Source organism: Lynx rufus, unplaced genomic scaffold (assembly GCF_022079265.1).
Source record: "Lynx rufus isolate CCGP_SWC_20201006 ecotype Redwood Valley unplaced genomic scaffold, mLynRuf1.p SCAF_6, whole genome shotgun sequence".
Lineage (NCBI taxonomy): Eukaryota > Metazoa > Chordata > Mammalia > Carnivora > Felidae > Lynx > Lynx rufus.
The window spans coordinates 101,044,612-101,066,318 of record NW_025814878.1 but is presented as its reverse complement, the minus strand read 5'-3'; the positions used below and the strand labels follow the sequence as shown (position 1 = coordinate 101,066,318).

Here is a 21,707-nt window from a genome sequence, read left to right as displayed (position 1 = left end):
TTTCTGTCTTGAGAGTATATTAGTAGACTGCATTAGTTCCTGGATCTGTAAGTGGCCTTGGATAATGGGGTGATGTGAGATTCTCTGTCTAAATACTTGAGAGGATATTTCCTGGTCACAGTCTTTCTCTTTTACTTGGTCTTCTTGGTCTTCTTTCTCTTTACTTGGTCCTAGGGATTTGATGTATCTGCCTTTTCTTTGCTGTTTTTCACCCCAATGCAAAGCAGATAACAGTTTCAGTTTACCCTTCTGTTTCAGAAACAAGAACACAATCCTTAACAAGTTGAGTAGTTGTAACTACCAATATGTAATATTAAACAGGCAAGTAAGAAGAAATTTGAAAGTACCACTAATTATTGGTTTCTTGGTTTCTTTCACTGAATTAAAGTTAGGCTATTTATTAGAAAGACTTGTTTGTTTTTGGTTTTGATTTTTGTTTGATTTGTAGCCCTTTTCACTGCTCCCACCATACTCTCCCTCCCTTTCCTCCAGCTTTTTTTAGGTTAATGTTAGATGTTTACACACAGAGTCATTTATTACCATTGTTAGGCAGATAAAATTCCTTTCATAATCCTACTAGGGCTTCTCTGACCCAAAACTGTGTTATAATACAGTTGACCCTTGAACACCTCTGGTAAGGGGTACTGAGCGCCCCCCCATCTCTAAAGTTGAAAATTGAGTATAACTTTGACTCTCCCAAAACGTAGCTAATAGCCTACTTTTGGCCAGAAGCCTTACCGATAAACAGTGGATTAACACATATTTTGTATGTTACATGTATTATTTACTGTAGTCTTACAATAAAGTAAGCTAGAGAAAGAAAGTCAAATGTGGGGGCACCTGGCTGGCTCAGTTGGTAGAGCATGTGACTCTTGATCTTGGGGTCATGAGTTCAAGCTACACTTTGGGTTAGAGCTTATTTAAAAAAGAAGGGAGAGAAAATACATTTGCAGTATTATAGTGTATTTATTAAAAAAAAAAAGAAAAGAAAAGAAATCTGTGTATAAATGGACCTGAGTAGTTCAAACCTGTTTTCAAGAGTCTATTTTACTTTGTTTTTCAGTCAGAACTCTGGTTTTAGCTCCAAGTGAAGTAGGCATTTTGGACTAAATTTGACATTGTTTGTTTTTTGTATTTTGGATTTTTGTTTGTTTCTGAAGGTCTCAGGTATCTGGATGTTCTGCTTTCTTAACTGGTTTCTTCAATCGAAAGTATATTTACTAGTTTTTTGCACTTAGGGAAACTTTTACTCTAAAAAGAAACCGCTTTTTTAAAAATTCATTGTTCTAAATTGAGATCCAGCTTAAGATGTTGATCTGTTACAGATATGGCAGTGTTACAGATGCTTTCTTTGCTAGAACCTATTTATACTGTATCAGTCCTTTTCAGTACCTCTAGGAGACTTGGATTTTATAATCTTTCACATTTTGTATCTGTTCTTAAATTTCCCATCATGATCCCATTCTCTTTCTCAACTAATTTACAAAGACAGAGATGACTCATATGGGATCCTAAATTCTAGTATCTGTTTTAGTGTCATGTAGCTCAGGTTCTTTTTAATGATTCGGTGTCCAGGTAATTAATTCCAAGAGAGTGACTGTGTGGCATCTAATCACTGGGAGTTTCTAGTAGGAAGATACTTTAGTATGGTAACAGTAACAAGTAGTTACCACCAAGATTAAGAGACATGCTGTGTTGCAAGGTCTTGTTGTCAAGGAAAGGAGCTGTATGTGAAAGCTTAATCAGGAAGTATTTGCCTTAACGTGAGGATTGTAATTGATGTCATGCGATGCACCAGGGAGAGTAGGACAGATACATATTTTGGTGCCTCAGGTAGTTTATAGCAGTGTTACGGATTGGGCATATTATTAGAATCCCCTAGACTAAAAAAAAAAAAAAAGAAAAAAATTCATAGCCTCTGGAGATTCTAACATAAATAAATGCTCCTGCCTCTTCCTCCCTCCTGGTTGATGAGTGTCATGAATGTTTTGAGATGGCTTATAGTGTTATGATAGGAATAAGACTTAACATAATAGGAATAAAATTTAACATGTGAATCATTACAAATCTAAACAAGAGAAGGAGTGTAGTTCATTAAGATGTATTCCAATGTCAGAAATGTTAAAATATAAATAAAGAAGCATGAGGAAGATCAGTTGGAAGGCAAGTGGGATTTGTTCATCTCTCATTAGTTTGACCAGTGACATAGTAAGGACTTGGCAGTAGCCAAGCTAATTTTTTTTCTATTCCTGGTGCTGAGTCTTCAGAGTGAAGCATGTCTTCATTTTAACTGATATCTTTAAGATTCTTTTACCTGAAAAATTAAAACTGCCTTAACATTGTTAGTATCTATCAGTGCCCTAGTACTGAGGCCCGAAATTTACTATGAGTGAAATTTCTAGAGCATTTATCATGATTATTGTAATAATCAAGTGCCACATTGTTTGCTTGGATTTTAAGTGTAGAAGTTAGTATATTTGTAAAATTGAGACCTATAGTCTTGGCTAGAGTATAATGTTTCCAGGAAACATTGAAGTTGATCTTTCAAATGTATTCTCTCCTACATGGCTTTTTTTTTTTTATTATTATTATTCTTTAGAGTAGAAACAACAAACTTCAAGTTATTTAGCAATGTGTTCTCCTAATATCAAATTTTGTTAGATTTCAAAATTCCTTCTTTGCTGCAGCAGGTTTCCCTCTTTCATTTTGCCTTACTGTTTTGGAGTGTGTGTGTGTGTGTGTGTGTGTGTGTGTGTGTGTGTGTAAATAAGATGAAGACTCCATTTTTACTTAACTATTAGTTAGACCATTCTTAGCAAACACATTTTATGAAGCAGTTAAAACAATTTTGCCTTAAATGATGAAAATAAATCTGTTGAAAGTTTAGAATTTCAGAATGAATGTCAAATGGGAAGTGTAAAGGTGATATTTTAGACCCCAAGGTAACCCCTTTCCCATAAACATTTCCTGAATTTCTTATATTCTTTATATTTTATAAAACCCAATTGAATTTATAGCTAGAACATCATAGTTTAAAGCCTGAATAAAAACTCCTTTGTTATTTTCTTCATTTCATATGTAATGAATGACCATACTTGCCTCATCACTTTTATTTTACTAAAAAAATTTATCACCTTTAATAACTGGCAGAAAATTATGAGTCTGCTGTATATCCACTAAATCTATGATTCAGCAATACTTTAATTTGGAATAATAGGGGAGAGGGATCCAGCCAGTCTAAAGAATAATACAAATTTAAGTATGGTATATTGAAGTATGTCCACCTAAACCAGACTAACAAAATCTGACTAGTGGAGCTACTGTTTCAAGTTGGTATGAGGTCTAACTTGTCTTTTAGAAATAAACCCTTTAGGGGTGCCTGGCTGGCTCAGTTGGTGGTGTGCAATTATTGATCTCCAGTGAGTATGAGCCCCACTGTTGGGTATAGAGATTACTTAAAATCTTAAAAAAACCCAAAAAACAAACAAAAAATCCCTCTTTAATCCTTTCTATATGACTCATTTTAATAGAGAAGTCAGTAATGTCAGATATTAAGCATCTTGTCAGGTGGGCATCTGTGTTGCATTGATGTTACATTCTCCTAGTAAGTAAAGGGAAGATTATCTGTTTTGTAAATCAGAGACATTTCTATATGAGTCTTCACATGTTAAACAAATGTAGGCATAAAGGCTTAATTTGCTCAAAATTTGTTTAAAATAACTTGAACAGGGCACCTGGGTGGCTCAGTTGGTGGGGCGTTCAACTCTTGATTTTGGCTCAAGATCCCAGGGTTGTGGGATCAAGCCCCACCTTGGGCTCCATGCTGAGTATGGAACCTGCTTAAGATTCTCTGTCTCTCCCCTGTCCCTCTTCTCTGCTTGCACGCTCTCTCTCTAAACATAAATAAAATAACTTGGACAGTGTTGATTGAACTATAAAATTATACCATCTTAAATGAGTGTTGTGAAGCAAGTATACATACGTTCTTTGGGGCATACTAACCTGATAAATTACATATATAATTAAAAGTTTCCTAATGTGTTAAAAAATAAAGAGGAACAGATGAAATTAATTTTAATATTTTGGCTATGTTGGCTTAAGGAAAATAGTTATTTCAGTGTATATTCAGTATAAAAAGTTATTAATGAGATAGTTTACATTTTTTTTCCTGTCTTTGAGATCTGTTGTGTATTTTACATTAATATAACATGTTAATTTGGATTAGCCACAATTCAAGTGCCCAGTAGTCTCATGTGTCAGGTGTTACCAGCTGAACAGTACAGTTTTAGGATGTAAGCCTTTACGTTTGTTGTGAATCTAATGAAAGTATAACAATATTTTAAAATTATTATACAATTACAAATTATCACATAAGGAATTGTACTCTTTTAGAGTTTCTTAATGATAAACCACTTTTGGTCTTACCTGATTGATTTTATATTAGATACGAGTGATAATCTGTTGTAATTAGATAACAAATGTATTTTCTCATGGAAAAAAGACTTAGTTTAGTAGATTGCATGTAATAGGCCTGAAGTTTGTTTCATTCTGCTTTCTTTTGTTTTGTTTTGTTTTTAATTTTTTTGACGTTTATTTTTGAGAGAGACAGAGCATTAATGGGGGAGGAGCAGAGAGAGTGGGAGACATGGAATCCAAAACAGGCTCCAGGCTCTGAGCTGTCAGCACAGAGCCCGACGCAGGCTCTAACTCAGGAGCCATGAGATCATGACCTGAGCCGAAGTCGGACATCCAACCGACTGAGCCACCCAGGCGCCCCTCATTCTGCTTTCTAAATGAAATACGGTTTTTGGCACTTGGCCTACTGGTATAATAGAGAAATTGAAGCTTTGCAACCACATTTGGATTGTTATTTGAAAGTATAGTTTGGCCTAGTAGGTAGCAGTTCTTTCATTTTATAATGCTTAACTTTGGAGATAAGATTTAAGAGTGGTATTTCACAAATACATGAATACTGTTGGTCAAGACCACAAAAGAATAACAGAAATAATAATTGGTGATGTAATATGTTCCTAGTTGATATGGGAATACATGTCAGGAGCCTGTCAGTTTTAAACGTGTAAAATTTTGCACGAACCTTTGTAATGGAATTGTTTTCGGTACAGGATCTGTATTTTTTATTGGATTTTCAGTGCATTCTGAAAAAAGTTCTCAAGGAGATTCTTAAATGGCTATTCTATGATTTCCACATTTTAACATTTCTGGTTCTTTGTAATCAGTGCGATCCCACACTAATTGCTTTTGCTCAGAACAATAATAATTATAATTCTGTCTTGTCAGTAAATACTTTGGTTTAAATTAGATATTTTTTGAGGTCTTGTATACCAGCACTGACAGAAGCATTCAAAATAAAAAGGTGGGCAAGATCCTTGCCCTGGGTTGTTTAACAATTAATGGGGAGATTGCAGTATATTGTAATGGCTGTTAACATTTAGTGAATATTTATTAAGTACTTCTGTTTAAGGCATGGTTTTAAGCACTTTACAAGCATTATTTAATTTAATTCTCACAACAAATCTATACGTTTTTGGGTTCTGTTATTTTTCGCATTCTGTAGATTAGGAAAGAAGCATAGAAGTAGTAGGTAATTACTACTGAATCCAGGCAATTGTCTGTATTCCCAGTGCTTGTGCTACTCTTAACCACTAAAAAATGTGGAACTAATTCCCAACTCTTCCTCTGAGAGGTGTCTTTAGGGTTATAGATAACAGGCATTTAGATCTTCCATATCCTGCCCTACTTTTTTTTTTTTTTAACCCTCCATTCTTAACACATTGTGACTGACTTTGTAATTTCCTTACTTACATGTTTATTGCTTATTTACCTTACCTTTTTAGAATGTAAGTACAGGGTGTACAAAGTTTTAGAATATAAATTCCAGGAGTGCAGAGCTGCTACTTTTTTTTTTTTTTTTTTTTAATTTTCGTTCTTCATTAGATGTATTCAGGTGCCTGGAACAAGTGGGAACCTTCCAGTAGCAGCCCCTCAAATATTTGCTGAATGAGTATGTAGTATCATATTTGTGTTGAAAGAAGAATTTAAAATTCTAGGCAATTTAGTATCTTCCATTTCAGTGCTACAAATAGCTATGTACATTTGATATATCAGGCACTGTGATAGGGCTTGGGAATACAAAGATAAGTGAAACAAAGTCCCTGCTCTCAACCCTGGCCAGATAATGTTTTTTGGTAACTTGAAGGTAACACCTCTTTGAGTATATGAATTTAAGTTATTTTTTAATGCACGTATTTACTTTTGGTGTATGCTTGGAAACATGGAGAAATTCAAAGGATAACTTTAGATTTTTTCATGATTCTGATTATTCTTATAGGTTCTTGCAGTTGTTTACATAACTTCATTACATTTTTAAAGTCTTGAGAGTGAAATTGTCTTTTATAGCAATTTTCCATTTTTTTGGTAAGCTAAAATTTCTTTTTAACTTATATATTGGCTAATTATTAGCATTTAAGGAATGCTTTAAATGCTAGGCATTTTATTCAGTATTTAATTTCCATTGGAGCGTTCTGGGATTAAACATCATTGTTTCCATTTTCCAAAATCAGAAATTGAAGTTAAAGAGATTGTTACTCACCCAAGGTCAGAGACAGGATGTGGAGAAGGCTGGAGTGAACTTGCATTGTTCTGATTTTAAAGCATGTCCTCTTAATTATTTCTTAAAACATTGAGGGAGAAAATTGAGCTACACAGAGCAAGTGATACAGATTGAAATGACTATTCCAATGTGGTGTAAGAAAACAAATTTAAATATTTATTACCCTAAAATTGTGGATTGGTATTATCCACATGTATTTGGTATTTGGTACATGTATTTGGGTAACTATTTTCTCTTAAAAGATTTTAAATTTCAGCTGTGTGTTACACTTTGGTCTTTTACTGGTGTATCCAGTAGATTATCATAAGATTTTTTGATGAATTCTATAAAACTTTATGACAAATACATGGTATGTTTTTAATGTGGCTTGAAATGTGCTTAAAACTAATTTCTACTGTTTTTTCAAAATTAATAGTGGAAATAAAAATCTAATGAGGACTATATAAACAATTATTTTTATTTACTTATTTATTTTTATTTTAGAGAGAGAGCGCATGTATGTGCAAGTGAAGGAGAGGGGCAGAGGAGGAAAGAGAGAGAGAATCTTAAGCACGCTGCACTTAGTGTTGAGCCTTTCATTAGTCTTGATCTCAGGAGCTTGAGATCATGACCTAAGGGGAAATCAAGAGTTGGGTACTTAACCAACTGAGCCACCCAGATGCCCCTAGATGAGGAATATTTAATAGAATTTTCCACCTTGTTTGCTTTTCAGATGTATTTTGTATATTTGTTCTTAGGAGGCATTAATTACATGTGCATGGTAATATTTTTGCTTTGAACTAAGTCTTTATGTGATTAAAATCCTTTTGTTTTTTAAACTTAGATTATTTTTGTAGATATTTGTCACCTATGGATCTGACTTAGTAATATTAAAAGGAATGTAATTCTGTGTAAAAATTTTCTTATACTACATACTCTACTACATACTCTGAATACTCTGAATAAGAGCACTTGGTACTATGCAGACTTTTGCACTCTATTTGAAATACAAAAAGGAGGGTTGCGTTTTGTGTATGATATCTTTAGATTAGGCACAAATCACTACCAGTGATTTACTTATTTCTGTTGAAAGTAAAGCATGTTTATCAGTTCTCTTTTAATTTGAGGAGAGCACAGAAATTCTGATATTATATGGCTAAAAGGACTTTAGGGCTTACCGTGCTTTTCATTACTATTTTGACTGGGTAACTTTAGGGAACCTGAATAATGAAATGTCAAGTAACATTAAGCAACGCTCATCAAAGTTGCATTTCTCCATTTATGTAAAAATAGCCCTGGAAATAAGTTCCTGGTAAAGATTTTTGGTTTTGGCAAGAAATATTTATTACTGAAAATAAAAAGTAAAAATATTTTTTATTTTTATTTAAAAAAATTTTCAAAATGCTTATTTTTGAGAGAGGGGGAGGGGGGAGGGACAGAGGGAGGGAGACACAGAATCCTAAACAGGCTCCAGGCTCTGCACTGTCAGCACAGACCCTGATGTGGGGTTTGAACTCATGAACTGTGAGATCATAACCTGAGCTGAAGTCGGATGCTTAACTGACTGAGCCACCTGGTGCCCCCAAAAAATGTTTTTTATTTTTTATCTTAATTATTTAAATAAGAGGTATAAAGTATTTCTATCATATTACTGCTTCTTTGGAGTAAAGCTTATAATTGTTTCTGAATTTACAGTGGAATTTTTTTTTTTTTGTTAATATCTGTACAACTCCTTGTATTTTGTCCTTTGCTATAGTAAACAAAGGTTAAAGCTCAAATGTAGAATATAACCAGTGATGCGAGATAGAGTATATTTAATTTGACAGACCTAATTAGATATTGTAATATTTATCTATACTGTATTGATCAGAACCAAAGTAAATATTCCCTAGTGAATGCCCATACAGTTCAAACCTGTTTAGAATTTGTATAAATTGTTTATATTATTTTTTTATGAAGTGACTTTTCATTATCAGAAGAATAAATATTTAGTAGGGCAGAATAGTTGGCAAACTTATAATATTACCATCAATATTTTGTGTATAATTTTTTTAAAATTCTGGATTTTAAGATTTTTAACTTTGATTTTCAGGCATTCTTTTGTTTTTAAAAAATCACTATTTTTATTGTGGTTTTTTTTTATTTTTTATTTTTTTAAATCACTATTAGAAGATAAAATTGTAGACTCCTTAAAAAATACTACCAGTAAACACTGCCCCTACCTGCAGCCAAGTTGTTAAGGGAAAAAAAAAAAAATTATATATATATATATATATATATATATATATATATATATATATATATATTCTTAAATTCTTAGTGGCTGTACTTCATTTTAAATACTACAGTTTTGCTTGTTTTTCAATCTTGGTTGTATTATTTTTCTTTTTGGTTCTTTCAAATGCCTTTAATTCTTTGTCTGGTTTGCTGCAGATATTTATTCCTAGTTTCCAATTTGCTTGCTTTAAATTTTGATTGTTTTGTTTGCTCTAAGTTTAGAAATGTCTCCTCACCAGTTTTGATACTTCCATTTCCTTCCCTCCCTCCTTTGCGTTCCTCTTCCTCCTTCCTTCTTCTGTGTGTGTATGTGTGAAAGAATTCTGTTTTTTTTTTTTAAAGTTTATTTATTTATTTTGAGAGAAAGAGTGCACTCACATGCACAGGGGAGGGGTAGAGAGAGAGGGAGAGAGAATCTCTAGCAGGCTCCATGCTCAGTGCAGAGCCTGATGCAGAGCTGGAGCTCAGGAACCATGAGGTCATGACCTGAGAGGAAATAAAGAGTTGGCACCCAGGCACCCTGGTTTCTTCTTTTTTTTTTTTTTAAGTATAAGTTTTTAGTAATATTTACACCTGACTTGGGGCTTAAACCTATAACCCTGAGGTCAAGAGTTACACCTCTTGGGAAAAAAAAAAAATAAGAGTTATACCTCTTTGGGCACCTGTATTGCTCAGTTGGTTAAGCGTCTGACTCTTGGTTTTGGCTCAGGTCATGATCTCATGGTTCATGAGTTTGATCCCTGCATCAGGGTTTGCTATGACAGCACAGATCCCGCTTGGGATTTTCTCTCCCCCCCACCCCCCTGCCCATTTCAAAATAAATAAATAAACTTAAAAAAAATAAGAGTTACATGTTCTGACTGAGCTAGCCAGGTGCCCTGAGGTGTTTTTTGTTTTTGTTTTTGTTTTTTTTAGTAACTCAACTGGAACCCACCAGATATGGTATGAAATGAAAATATGTATGTTGCATATTTCCCCTTATATGGAGCTTTTCAACCTTAGTAGTTTTGGGCCAGAAAACAATTTGTTGTGAAGGGCTGTCCTGTGCATTGATGGGTACTTAGTGGTATCCCTCGCCCCTAACCATGAGATGCCAGTAGCATTGCCTGAGCCATAACCAAAAGTGTCGCCAGACTTTGCCAGCTGTTGGGCAGATTCATCTTGGTTGAGAATCATTGCCCTAATATAGATTAGTTCTGAACTTGCATGTTATAAATCTAGTTATCCTGAGAGAAACTGAATTGGTAATTTAGCCCCAAAGCTTAAGTTTTCTAGGGCAAAGCTTGAGCTTAAGACCTCATGTTAGAAGCTTTTTACTGCAACAAGAGGGATTGAGTTCACACAAATTACAGTAAGACTGAAGTTTGTTGAATGCTGTTTAGAACCTGCAGATCATGTGGTATTTTATCTATTTATATGATAAGTGAGATTTTCCAAGACATTTATTTATTAATTATTATTAAAAAACTTTTTAAATGTTTATTTATTTTTGAGAGAGAGTGTGCATGTGCATGAGCAGGGGAGGGGCAGAGAGAGAGGGAGACATAGAATCTGAATTGTCAGCACAGAGCCTGACGCGGGGCTTGAACTCATGAGCCGTGAGATTGTGACCTGAGCTGAAATCAGATGCTTAACCGACGGAGCCACCCAGGAGCCCCTATTATTGTTTTTAGAGTAAGTGTTATGCCCATTGTGGGGCTTGAACTTATGACCCTGAGTTCAAGAGTTGTACGCTCTACTGACTGAACCAGCCAGGTGCCCCAGATTTTCCAAGATTAAACCTCTATCCCCTGCTTATTGTGGTGGCTAATTATGTATTTGAATTCCCTGTATTGGCATTTTATACAGAAACTTATGTGTTTGAGATGGTACATTTGTGGGTGCAAATTTTGGTCTTAATATCATTTAAATTGTGTTTAAATAATAAGTTATGAATAAATAATGAATACATTATTTTAGTGAATAAATTATTTTAAGATAGTGAAGTTTTGTAAATCATCTGTTTCGGAGAACTGTTTTTGAGGACATTTTTTTAGGCTACTTTCAGATTTTATTCCTGGATTATGAAGCTGTTGATTTTTTTTTTAATCCCCTGAGTAATTTGTGTGTGTGTGTGTGTGTGTGTGTGTGTGTGTGTGTGTTTAATAAAAATTTATCCATGTAAGTGAGATTTTTAGGCTTGGCACTCTATTTATTTATTTATTTTTTTAGGCTTGGAACTTTATAGCCTAACGAAGAACCAGCCTAGTGTCGTAGGTTCTCACATGCCTCTGGGCCTCTGTGTCTGGCCCCAACTCTGCAGCATCTCTTTCTAGAGTGTTGAATTGACAAATCTCTTTGTGTATTCTGTAATCTCTTGTGGCTCCAATTTATTTTTCGTTGCTCATCCTGATAGGCTTCGTTGAGGTATTTAATCTTTTGAGATGTTTTAGAAGTGGATAGCTGGGTGAGCTAATCAACCATACAAGTGCTACTGCTTTTCATTGGTTAGTTAAATAATCATAACTTAAGTCTTTGGGGTTAGGATGGCTGTTTATATATTGGCAAAAATATCCCCAAAGATCTAAGATGAATTTATTTTGAATTTTACTGACATTAGGAGGATATGGTTTATTAAGCTCTGATAAATGAGAAGTTAGTGTTTTTGGTTGTAGTTTGATTATTTGAAAAAATTAAAAATAGAATGCTACTTTAACATGTATAAAAAGAGCTTTCACAACAAACTAATTTTTAAGCAATAAGTGAATTTATTGGAAAAGATGTGACCTGTTGAAATGGAAGTTTGACTTTTGAGTAGAGACTTTGTTAAAGTGGATAAAATATTTGAGAGTCAACTCTGTAATTCTGCAAGATGGCACAAATAATTTAGAGTATACAACATAATTTAAAGAGGCGTTCATTGTATTGCTGACATTCACTGGAACATATTTTTTTGCCATATACTTCATGACTTTATAGTATTTTGAAAAACATTGTGTATGTTTATATGTGTGTATTATATACAATAATATTACTAAGGAAGCTTAACAATTTTCATGTCCAAATATAGGCATTATAATTAAGTAGATGGCTAAGAGCAGGTAGAACTATTAACTGAGTAAATAAATAGCCAAGAACTTGAAAAACAGAGCATTTGGAAGTCAGGAACATTTCTTGTTTCATATGACTTGTACTATAGAATTTGTGGTTTTTAAGATAGTGAAGTGATGTTGGAAGATTGATGTTAACCTTTTTGTATCAAGTTTAGTCTTGGTAACTAAATTCTGGAATTCTATTGGAGTAGGGTGGATGGAATTTACTGTGTTTTAATGATCCCTTCAGGATTGAAACATGTCCCAGTTGGTTCTAACTGGCTCTACTACTTACTAGGTGAAATGTTTTGATGTGTACTAGGGGTCATAACCTCAGATACCCTCCTGTATCACCTTGGGATGAAGCCCTAACCAGAAAAGTTCTCATTATAATAAGGAACACTGTTGCATAATTGGGGTTCTGCCACACCAACATTCTGTAAATCCAGTATATTGAGATACCAACATTAGTAACATATTTTCTGATTGTAGAAACTGTTCGTTTTAGGAGGTTTAGAAAATACAGAGAGAATAAAGAAGAAGAAAAAAGATCTGTAAACTCCAGAGTGGTTATTTTGATGTATTTCAGATCTTAAAAAATAAATATATTTCACAGATTTGGTTTATACTTTACAAGTAGCTTGGTCTCTTGCCTTATTCATTTGAAATTTCATTGTTCATATTTTCCTAAACTATATCGTCTCTAATTGAGTCTTATTCCCTTGTATGGTTTTACTGTATTTGATTTAACTAGTCACCTGTTGTTTGACATGGATTGCCTAAGGTGTGTGTATTTTTATGATTAAAATTTTGCTCTTCAAGCTACATAATTTGGATTTTTAATAGAAAAATAAGAAAATTGCAAATAATGCAAATGAGGGGGAAAACTTACCCAAAGTTATTACCTGTCATTGTGATATATATCTTTGCAAACTTTTTTTTGTGGTATATAAACCAATGTGTGTTTTATACAAAAGGGAAATCGTATATTTGACACTTTTTTATCTTGATGGTAGTATTGTGAATATGTGTCATTTTGTTCTGTTTCTTTTTAATACAGTAGCCTTATTATTCTGGCTGTAGTATTAATTAGTTTTTTTAAAAATCAGGTATTTGAGCAATTTAGAAAGTGAAAGAAAATAAAAATCCAAGTTTCTCACCACTCAGAAGTAACTATTAACATTTTTGTTTATGGATTTCTATATTCAATTTTTTTAATCCTTCCCCCCCCCTTTTTTTTCCTTTTTGGAAAAAATAAGATTGTGTGATACCTGCCACTTAATATACCTTTCATTTATCACGAACATCTTTCTAGGACTACATTACCATTATCCTCACTGATGTCAGAATTACTAGACTCTTGCTCTTTATAGCATTACAAAAGACAGATTATATTTGTACATAGTTACCCTGTTATTTATTAGAATTGACATACAGGAAAATGGACTTTTTTGGATGTGTGCAGTTCTATTAATTTTGTAGTGACCATCTCTTCTCCCTCCTGTGGCAACCAGCTGTTCTTCATAGATTTATCTTTTTGAAAATTTCATATAATTGGTTTGTACAATATGTAACCTTTTGAAATTGGCCTAATTTAATGTAATGCTCTTAAGATTTGTTCGTTAACTGTATCAATAGTTCATTTTTGTTGCTGAGTAGTATTTCATTACATGACTATACCACAATTTTCTATCCATTTGTCTATTGAAGGGTGTTTGTTTTTCTTTTCCTGGTTTGTAGCACTTATGGATAGAGCTGCTATAAACATTTGTGTAGAGGTTTTTATGTGAACATGTATTTTACTTCTCCAGAGTATATGTAACTAGGAGTGGGATTGTGAGTCATATGGAAATGTGTATGTTTAACTTTATAAGAAACTGCCAAACTCTTTACTGGTGTCTGTTACTTTTTTTTTTTTTTTTTTTTTTGGTATTGCTACCAGCAATATTGTAGATTTCCAATGGCTTCACATCCTTTTTAGAATTTTTTATTTTAGCCATTGTGATAAATATTTTTTACTTACCTCATTGTGTACAGTTGGGAGAGTTCATCATTAAATATTTGGTAGAATTTGCCAGGAAAACCATCTGGGTCTGGAGATTTCTTTTTCTAGAGTGTTTCCAACTACAAACTTAAAAAAATTTTAAAAGTAGTTATTCAGATTATCTGAAACTACCAAAGCACCAAAACTTTGAGGCTTAATGTTTTTTAAAATAAAAAAAAATTTTTTAACATTTATTCAGTTTTTGAGAGATGGAGATAGAGCATGAGTGGGAAAGGGGCAGAGAGAGACAGAGACACAGAATCTGAAGCAGGCTCCAGACTCTGAGCTGTCAGCACAGAGCCCAACACGGGGCTCAGACTCAAAAATGGTGAGATCATGACCTGAGTCGAAGTTGACACTTAACTGACTGAGATACCCAGGTGCCCCAAAACTTTCAGGTTTTCTACATGTGTATGTTGTTTACAGTTTTCCTTATTATTATTGTTTTTAATGAGTATAAAGTCTTTAGTGATGGTGTCTCTTTTTATTCTTGATATTGGTAATTTGGGTCTTCTCTTTTTTTTTCTTAATCATTCTTCCTAGAAATTTATTAATTTTATTGACCTTTTAAAATGATCAATTTTGGTTTCATTGATTTTTCCCTATTTTTCTATTTTCTCTGTTTTTATATGCTATTTCCTTTAGTTGTACATTTTATGATTTCAGATTTTATGTTTTCTCCTAGCCTATGAATTATACTTAGAATTTTTTTAGGTATTTGCCTTAAAGTTTGCTATATATATTTATAACCAGTCTGAGTTCACCTTTATTTATTTATTTTTTAAAGTTTATTTATTTTGAGAGAGAGACGGGGGGGGGGGGAGAGAGAGAGAGAGAGAGAGAGAGAATCCCAAACAGGCTTTGTGCTGATAACACAGAGCCTGACATGGGCTTGATCCCACAAACCATGAGATCATGACCTGAGCCAGAATCAAGGATCGGTTACTTAACCAACTGAGCCACCCAGGCGCCCCCTGAGTTCACCTTAAAATAGCACTGCACAACTTCACATGTAATGCAAATACCATAGAGTATTCCTAACTCTTCCTTTGTCCTTTATGAAGTTGCTGTCACTTATATTATTAGCCTGTCGATGTGCAATAATCAGTAAATTATTATTTTAAACAGTTATCTTTTAGATTAGTTACGAGTAAGAAAAAGCATTTTGTTTTACTTCCATTTATTCCTTTTCCTTCACTCTTTTTATTAAGAAAAATATTTAATAATGGTTCATATGCAGTGTTATATTAGTTTCAGGTGCATGACACAGTGATTTGGCAATTCTATATATTATGCAGTTCTCACAGTGGTGAGTGTAGTTGCCATCTGTCACCATACAATGTTATTACAATATTACTAACCGTATTTCCTATATTTTTCATCTCTGTAACATATTTATTTTATAACTGGGAGTTTGTACCTCTTATTCCCCTTGCCTGTTTTGCCCATCTCCCATCTCTCCCCTCTGGCAGCTGGCAATTTTTCTGTATTTACAGTCTTTCTGGATTTTTCTTTCTTTTTTTAAAGATTCCACAAATAAGTGAAATCATATGGTATTTGTGTTTCTTTGACTTATCTCCATTTTAGCATAATTCCAGGTCTATCCCTGTTAATGTAAATGGAAAGATCTCATTCTTTTTTTTTTTATGGCTGAGTAACACGCCGTTATCTATCTCTTTGTTTATACACATATGCATATACGTATATACACACACACACACACACACCACATCTTTTATCCATTCATCTATCAATGGACACAGGTTGCTTCCATATCTTGGCTATTGTAAATAATGCTGTAATGAACACGGGCTGCGTATGTCTTTTTGAATTAGTGCTTTTGCTTTCTTTGAGTAAATATTCAATAGTGAAATTATTAGATCGTATATTCTTTCTATTTTTAATTTTTTGAGGAACCTCCATACTGTTTTTTTTTTTTTTTACAGTATCACCAATTTACAATTCCACCAGAAGTGCATGAGGATTTTTTTCTCTATCCTCATCAACATTTGGTATTTCTTGTCTTTTTGATTCTAGCTGCTCTGACTGGTGAAAGGTTATAACACATTTTTTTTTAACACTGTGGTTTTGATTTATATTTCCTTGATATTTTGTTATTTTGAGCATTTTTTTCATGTGTCAGTTGGCCATCTGTATGACTTTATAAAAATGTCTCTTTAGGTATTCTGTCCATTTTCAAAACTGGATTCTTTGTTTTTTTGGTGTTGAGTTGTAAGAGTTGTTTATATATTTTGGCTATTAACCCTCTTGTTGGATAAATCATGTGCAAATATCTCTTCTCATCCAGGAGGTTGCATTTTCATTTTGTTGATGACTTCCTTTGCTGTGCAGAAGCTTTTTACTTTGGTAGTCCAAATAGTTTGTTTATTTTTTATTTCCCTTGCCTGAGGAGACCTACCCATAAATATGTTATCAGGGCCAGTGTCAAAGACTACTGCCTGTTTTTTTTTTTTTTTTTTTTTTAAGGAATATTCTGGTTTCAGTTCTCATATTTAAGTGTTTAAACCACTTTATTTTTCTATACATTGTAAGAAAGTGGTTGAGTTCTATTCTTTTGTGTGTAGCAGTCCATTTTTACCAACAGCATTTATAGAAGAGACTCTTTGCTCCACTGTACTTTCTTGCCTGCATTTTTGTAGATTAATTCATCATATTTCATCATTTTGTAGATTAATTCATCATTATAACTTTCCATTTGTGTCATCTGTAGTTTCTTTCTTCAGTGTCTTATAATTATCACATTATAGGTTAGTCACCTTCTTGGTTAAATTTATTCCTAGGTATTCTATTCTTTTTGGTGTAATTGTAAATGGGATTGTTTTCTTAATTTCTCTTTCTGCTGTTTTGTTTTTAGTATAAAGAAATGCAGCCAACTCCTGGATATTTATTTTGTGTCCTGCAACTTTACTGAATTCAGTTTTTCTCAAGTCTTTTTGGTGGAATCTTTAGAGTTTTCTATATATAGGGTTATGTCATCTGGAAATAGTGACAGTTTTACTTCTTCGTACCCATTTGGTACCATTCTTTTATTCCTTTTTCTTGCCTGATTGCTATAGCTAGGATTTCCAGTACTGTTTTGAATAAAAGTGGCAAGAGTAGGTACCTTTGTCTTGTTCCTAATCTTAAAGGAAAAGCTCTCAGTTTTTCACCATTGAGTATGACATTAGCTATGGGTTCATTATATATGGCTTTTTTATGTTGAAGTGTGTTCCCTCCACACCCATTTTGTTGAGAGTTTTTATCATGAATGGATGTTGAATTTTGTCAGATGCTTTTTCTGCATCTATTGAGATGGTCATATGGGATTTTATCTTTTATTTTGTTGATGTGATGTGTCATATTGATTGATATTTGGATACTGGACCATCCTTGCATCTCTGGAATAAATCCCATTTGATCATGGTGAATGATTCTTCTAATGTATTGTTGAGTGAAATTTGCTAATATTTTGTTGAGTATATCTGCCTCTGTTTTCATCAGATATAATTAACCCATAGTTTTCCTTTTTCATAGTGTTATTGGTTCTAGTATTAGGGTAGTGCTGTAAGCTTTCCTTCATTTTTTTTAAATAGTTTGAGAAGAATAGGTATTAACTCTTCTTTTAAATGTTTGGTAGAATTCAACTGTGAAGGCATCTGGTCTTGGACTTTTGTTTATTGGAAGTTTTTTTGATTACCAATTTAATTTTCTTACTTGTCATCAGTCTGTTCAGATTTTCTATTTTTTCCTGATTCAATATTGGAAGAATGTATGTGTCTAGGTATTTATGCATATCTTCTAAGTCGGCCAATTTATTGGCATATAAATTTCTGTAGTAGTCTTTTATAAATCTGTGGTCTTGGTTGTTACTTGTTTCATTTCTGGTTTTATTTACTTGAGTTCTCTTTTTTTCTTGATGAGTTTGGGTAAAGGTTTATCAATTTTGCTTATCTTTCAAAAAGCAGCTCTTGGATTCATTGATCTTTTTTATTTTTTAAAAAATATCATTTATTTCTGCTCTGATTTGTTATTTTTTTTCCTTTTAACTTTGAGCTTTGTTTGTACTTTTTCTACTTCCTTTAGATATAAAATTAAAGTATTTAATTCAGATTTTTCTTGTTTCTTAAGGTTGACCTTTATCTCTGTAAACTTCCTTCTAAGAATTCTTAAGTTGGAAGGTTTTTTCTTTTCATACTTTAGTGTTCTCTACTCTTTTTTTCCTAAGTTTATATATTTATTTTTGAGTGAGAGAGAAAGCAAGAGTGGAGGAAATCAGAGAGAGAGGTTGAAAGAGAGAATCCTAAGCATGTTCCACACTGTTAGCATGGAACCTGATACGGGGCTCGAACCCACAAACCATGAGATCATGACATAAGTCGAAGTCGGACACTTAACTTGACTGAGCAACCCAGGTGCCCCTACTCCACTCTCTTTTAAGTCTGCTATAGTTCTTATCCTTGTTCTTCTATACCTAAGTTTTTTTTTTTTCTTTCTTATGGCTTCTTTCAAGAATTTGTGTTTGGTTTTCTGCGTTTGCATATGGTATGCTTAGGTGTAGATTTTCCCACATTTATCCTGCTTTGTATTCTCTGAACTTCCCATGTATGTGGTTTGGTGTATGATAATAATTTTGGAAAATTCTCCATTATCTTTCTTTTCTAGCACTCCAGTTATGCATATATTTTATCTTTCGAAATTGTTGCACCCTTCTTGGATTTCTGTTCTATTTTTTTTTTATAAAAATTTTTTAATGTTTATTCTTGAGAGAGAGAGAGAGAGAGTGCGTGCGAGCATGCATGTACTAGTTGGAGAGGGGCAGAGAGAGAGGGAGACACAGAATCCAACGCAGGCTCCGGACTCTGAGCTGTCAGCACAGAGCCCAAGGTGGGGCTCGAACTCAGGAACCGCAAAATCATGACCTGAGCCGAAGTCAGATGCTTAACTGACTGAGCCACCCAGGCGCCCCATTGTTTTATTTTTTTATATTATTTTTTTCTCTTTACATTTTGGTTTGGGAAGTTTCAAATGACATATTTTCAAGTCTGCTGGTTCCATCCTTGGTGGTGTCTAGTCTGGTGATGAGCCCACCAATGGCATCCTCTATCATTTTTGTTTTGTTTTGTTTACTTTCCCAGCTTTTATTTATGTTTTGTGCTTCAAAACACTTGGAGATTTATGTTTTTGCTTAGATTTTAGACCAAAAGTATTATCTGTAGTGAAGGAAGGTGTAGGGTGGGTAATTATCCTCATCATATTTCTAGAAGAAATGAAGAGATGGGTAAGAATTATATTTGAGTTTTATTTTAGGAAATACTCTTTTTCGTAGGCTGTAACTAACTAGGGTCTATAACATTATATAGAGCGTACTATAAAAAGGAGAAATATACAGAGCACACCACTGTATCTATGTGCAACACAATAAAATTCGTCACAATTCTTACCACTCTCCTAACTATCTCATAACTTGAGAAGTGACACAATAAATCAGTGATTAGACAATGATTACAATGTACTGTGACCATGGCGTAGCACAGAGCTATGTTTAGTCCACAAATTTTTTTCATTTACATTTGCTGGGAAAAAAACCTTGGCCTTTTAATTATACTGATGAGGTTTATTTTGTTTCAAAATTTTTACATATTTCAAAATGGTGTCTAAAACTGTGCCTGTCCAATGGTGATGGTAGGCTTTTTGATTTTCTTTTCTTCTCTTTTCTGTTTTTAATTTGTCACTTGTGTTACTGAGAATACTTTGCATGTTGTAAACACTGTTCTGCTTTCCTCAAGCTTTTCTTTAGCTTTAGCTCCTGTAATTTTTGCCCACAATTCTTTGTGTTCCAGTTTCTTTTTTTTTCTCTTCTTGTCTTTCATCTTCGGAGCTAGTAAGGTTGTTGAAAAGCATTTTTAGGGGCGCCTGGGTGGCTCAGTCGGTTAAGCGGCCGATTTTGGCTCAGGTCATGATCTCGCGGTCCGTGAGTTCGAGCCCCGCATCGGGCTCTGTGCTGACAGCTCAGAGCCTGGAGCCTGTTTCAGATTCTGTGTCTCCCTCTCTCTGACCCTCCCCCATTCATGCTCTGTCTCTCTCTGTCTCAAAAATAAATAAACGTTAAAAAACAACAACAACAACAAAAAAAACCTATTCTTAAAAAAAAAAAAAAAGAAAAGCATTTTTATGTCCATTAGGGATTTCAGCATGTTGTGTACGAATGCTACAGTTGTCAAATTCCAGTGTTCAATGGAGATTTTTTACAAACTGCGAAATGCAATTGTCAGCATTTTGTTAATATTTTCCTCAAACTAAGAATGTATTCATTATTACAGCAGGATGGTACCCTTTCTCCAACCTAAAACTGAGAACTGGGTACATACTTGGATATCTGCTTGCAAAGGGCTCTTCACTTCTTTTGAACTGTGTTGGTTCAGTGACATCTGAGATTTCTTCAGTTTCTTCTGAAAACATCACCTCTTTCTGACTGCATGTTTTTGGCCAGAATTTCAGCAATCCTATAATCATTGGTTATGTTAGTGTTGTATCTTTTCTTCAGAAAGTATACAACACAGTAGGCTAGCTGAGCATGAGACAAAGCTAATCCTTTTGCAGTGTGGTTAAGAATAAGAGCCATCATTAGAAATATGTTCTGTTTTCATTGGTAATCGCCTAAAGCCATTGATAATACTACTAATATTTTAAGGAGTTCAGCAACACCTTTGAAATGTGTATCATACATAAACCTGAGGAAAATGTTGTTAATTTGTTTTCTTATGAATGCTCATAATCCAAGAAATTTCCGATAAATTCAGTGTAGAACAGTCTTCAGGAAGTCCTATTCTGTTAGGTATCTTCACTGTTGAAAAGCCCAGGAACCGTTTTACAAATTTCTGGCCAATACATCACTTTGTAATGCTAGGCTAGAAAATCAGAACTCCAAAAATCTTAAGGCAGACACCAATTGTATGTGAAGCCAAGAGGCCTCGAGTTCATCCTTTTCTGGATCAAAATCTAGATTATCACTTGGAGGAAGAGTATAGAAGATGTTAGCAGTGATCATTTTTACTTTTATCACAATACACTGATTCAACAAATTACTTCACAGTTAGTTGAAACATACTCCATCAGTTCATTCAGTGTTGCTCTTTTAATTTTGTTGATCTTCAAGGCTGAAACAGAGCCCATGAAATCAAACAGATACAACACCGATGCAGCTGTGACAGAAAGCTCTCGTTCATTGGAGGTGGCGTCTTTGAGTTGGGGCAAGGAGTGCCCCTCTGCCTGTTGCCCTTGCTGTGGAGCTGTCAGGAGCCCTGGGAGCACTTCTGCCTCTGTGCTGTGCATACCATTTCAGGATAAAGCTGACTGCTTTCTCTGAGGCCTAGATGGCAGTGCCGGCAGCTTCCATTAGTGGGATTACCAGGACATTTACACGGCCCTGGTGCTTAGGAGGGCTACTTGCACAGAACGGGCAGTGGCAGAGGGAAGAGGTGGGGAGAGGTACAGAGAGCTTGTGTCCCTTTGCCCTGTCCCCTTCCCCCAGTGTAATTCTCTCCTGGGCATTGGGGACCTTTTTGCTGCCTGTCAACCCCTCAGGGCCATATCTCAGTGCTGGAAGTTTCCGGTCCCTGCTTCTCACGGAGCTCCAGGGGCTGAAGGAGGCAAGGATAGGGGAGGAGAGGTTTGAAAAAGTTGCTGATCCTGGGCATGGAGGTCC

The 21,707-nt window shown here is 34.3% G+C and overlaps 1 protein-coding gene and 1 pseudogene across 1 annotated transcript in view; one reads left to right on the top strand and one right to left on the bottom strand.

The window, feature by feature from the left end:
* CD2AP (CD2 associated protein) overlaps positions 1–21,707 on the top strand; it is a 144,698-nt gene that overhangs the window by 6,828 nt on the left and 116,163 nt on the right. The window lies entirely within an intron of this gene.
* Positions 19,145–21,210, bottom strand: LOC124528378 (serine/threonine-protein phosphatase 2A 56 kDa regulatory subunit alpha isoform-like; annotated as a pseudogene).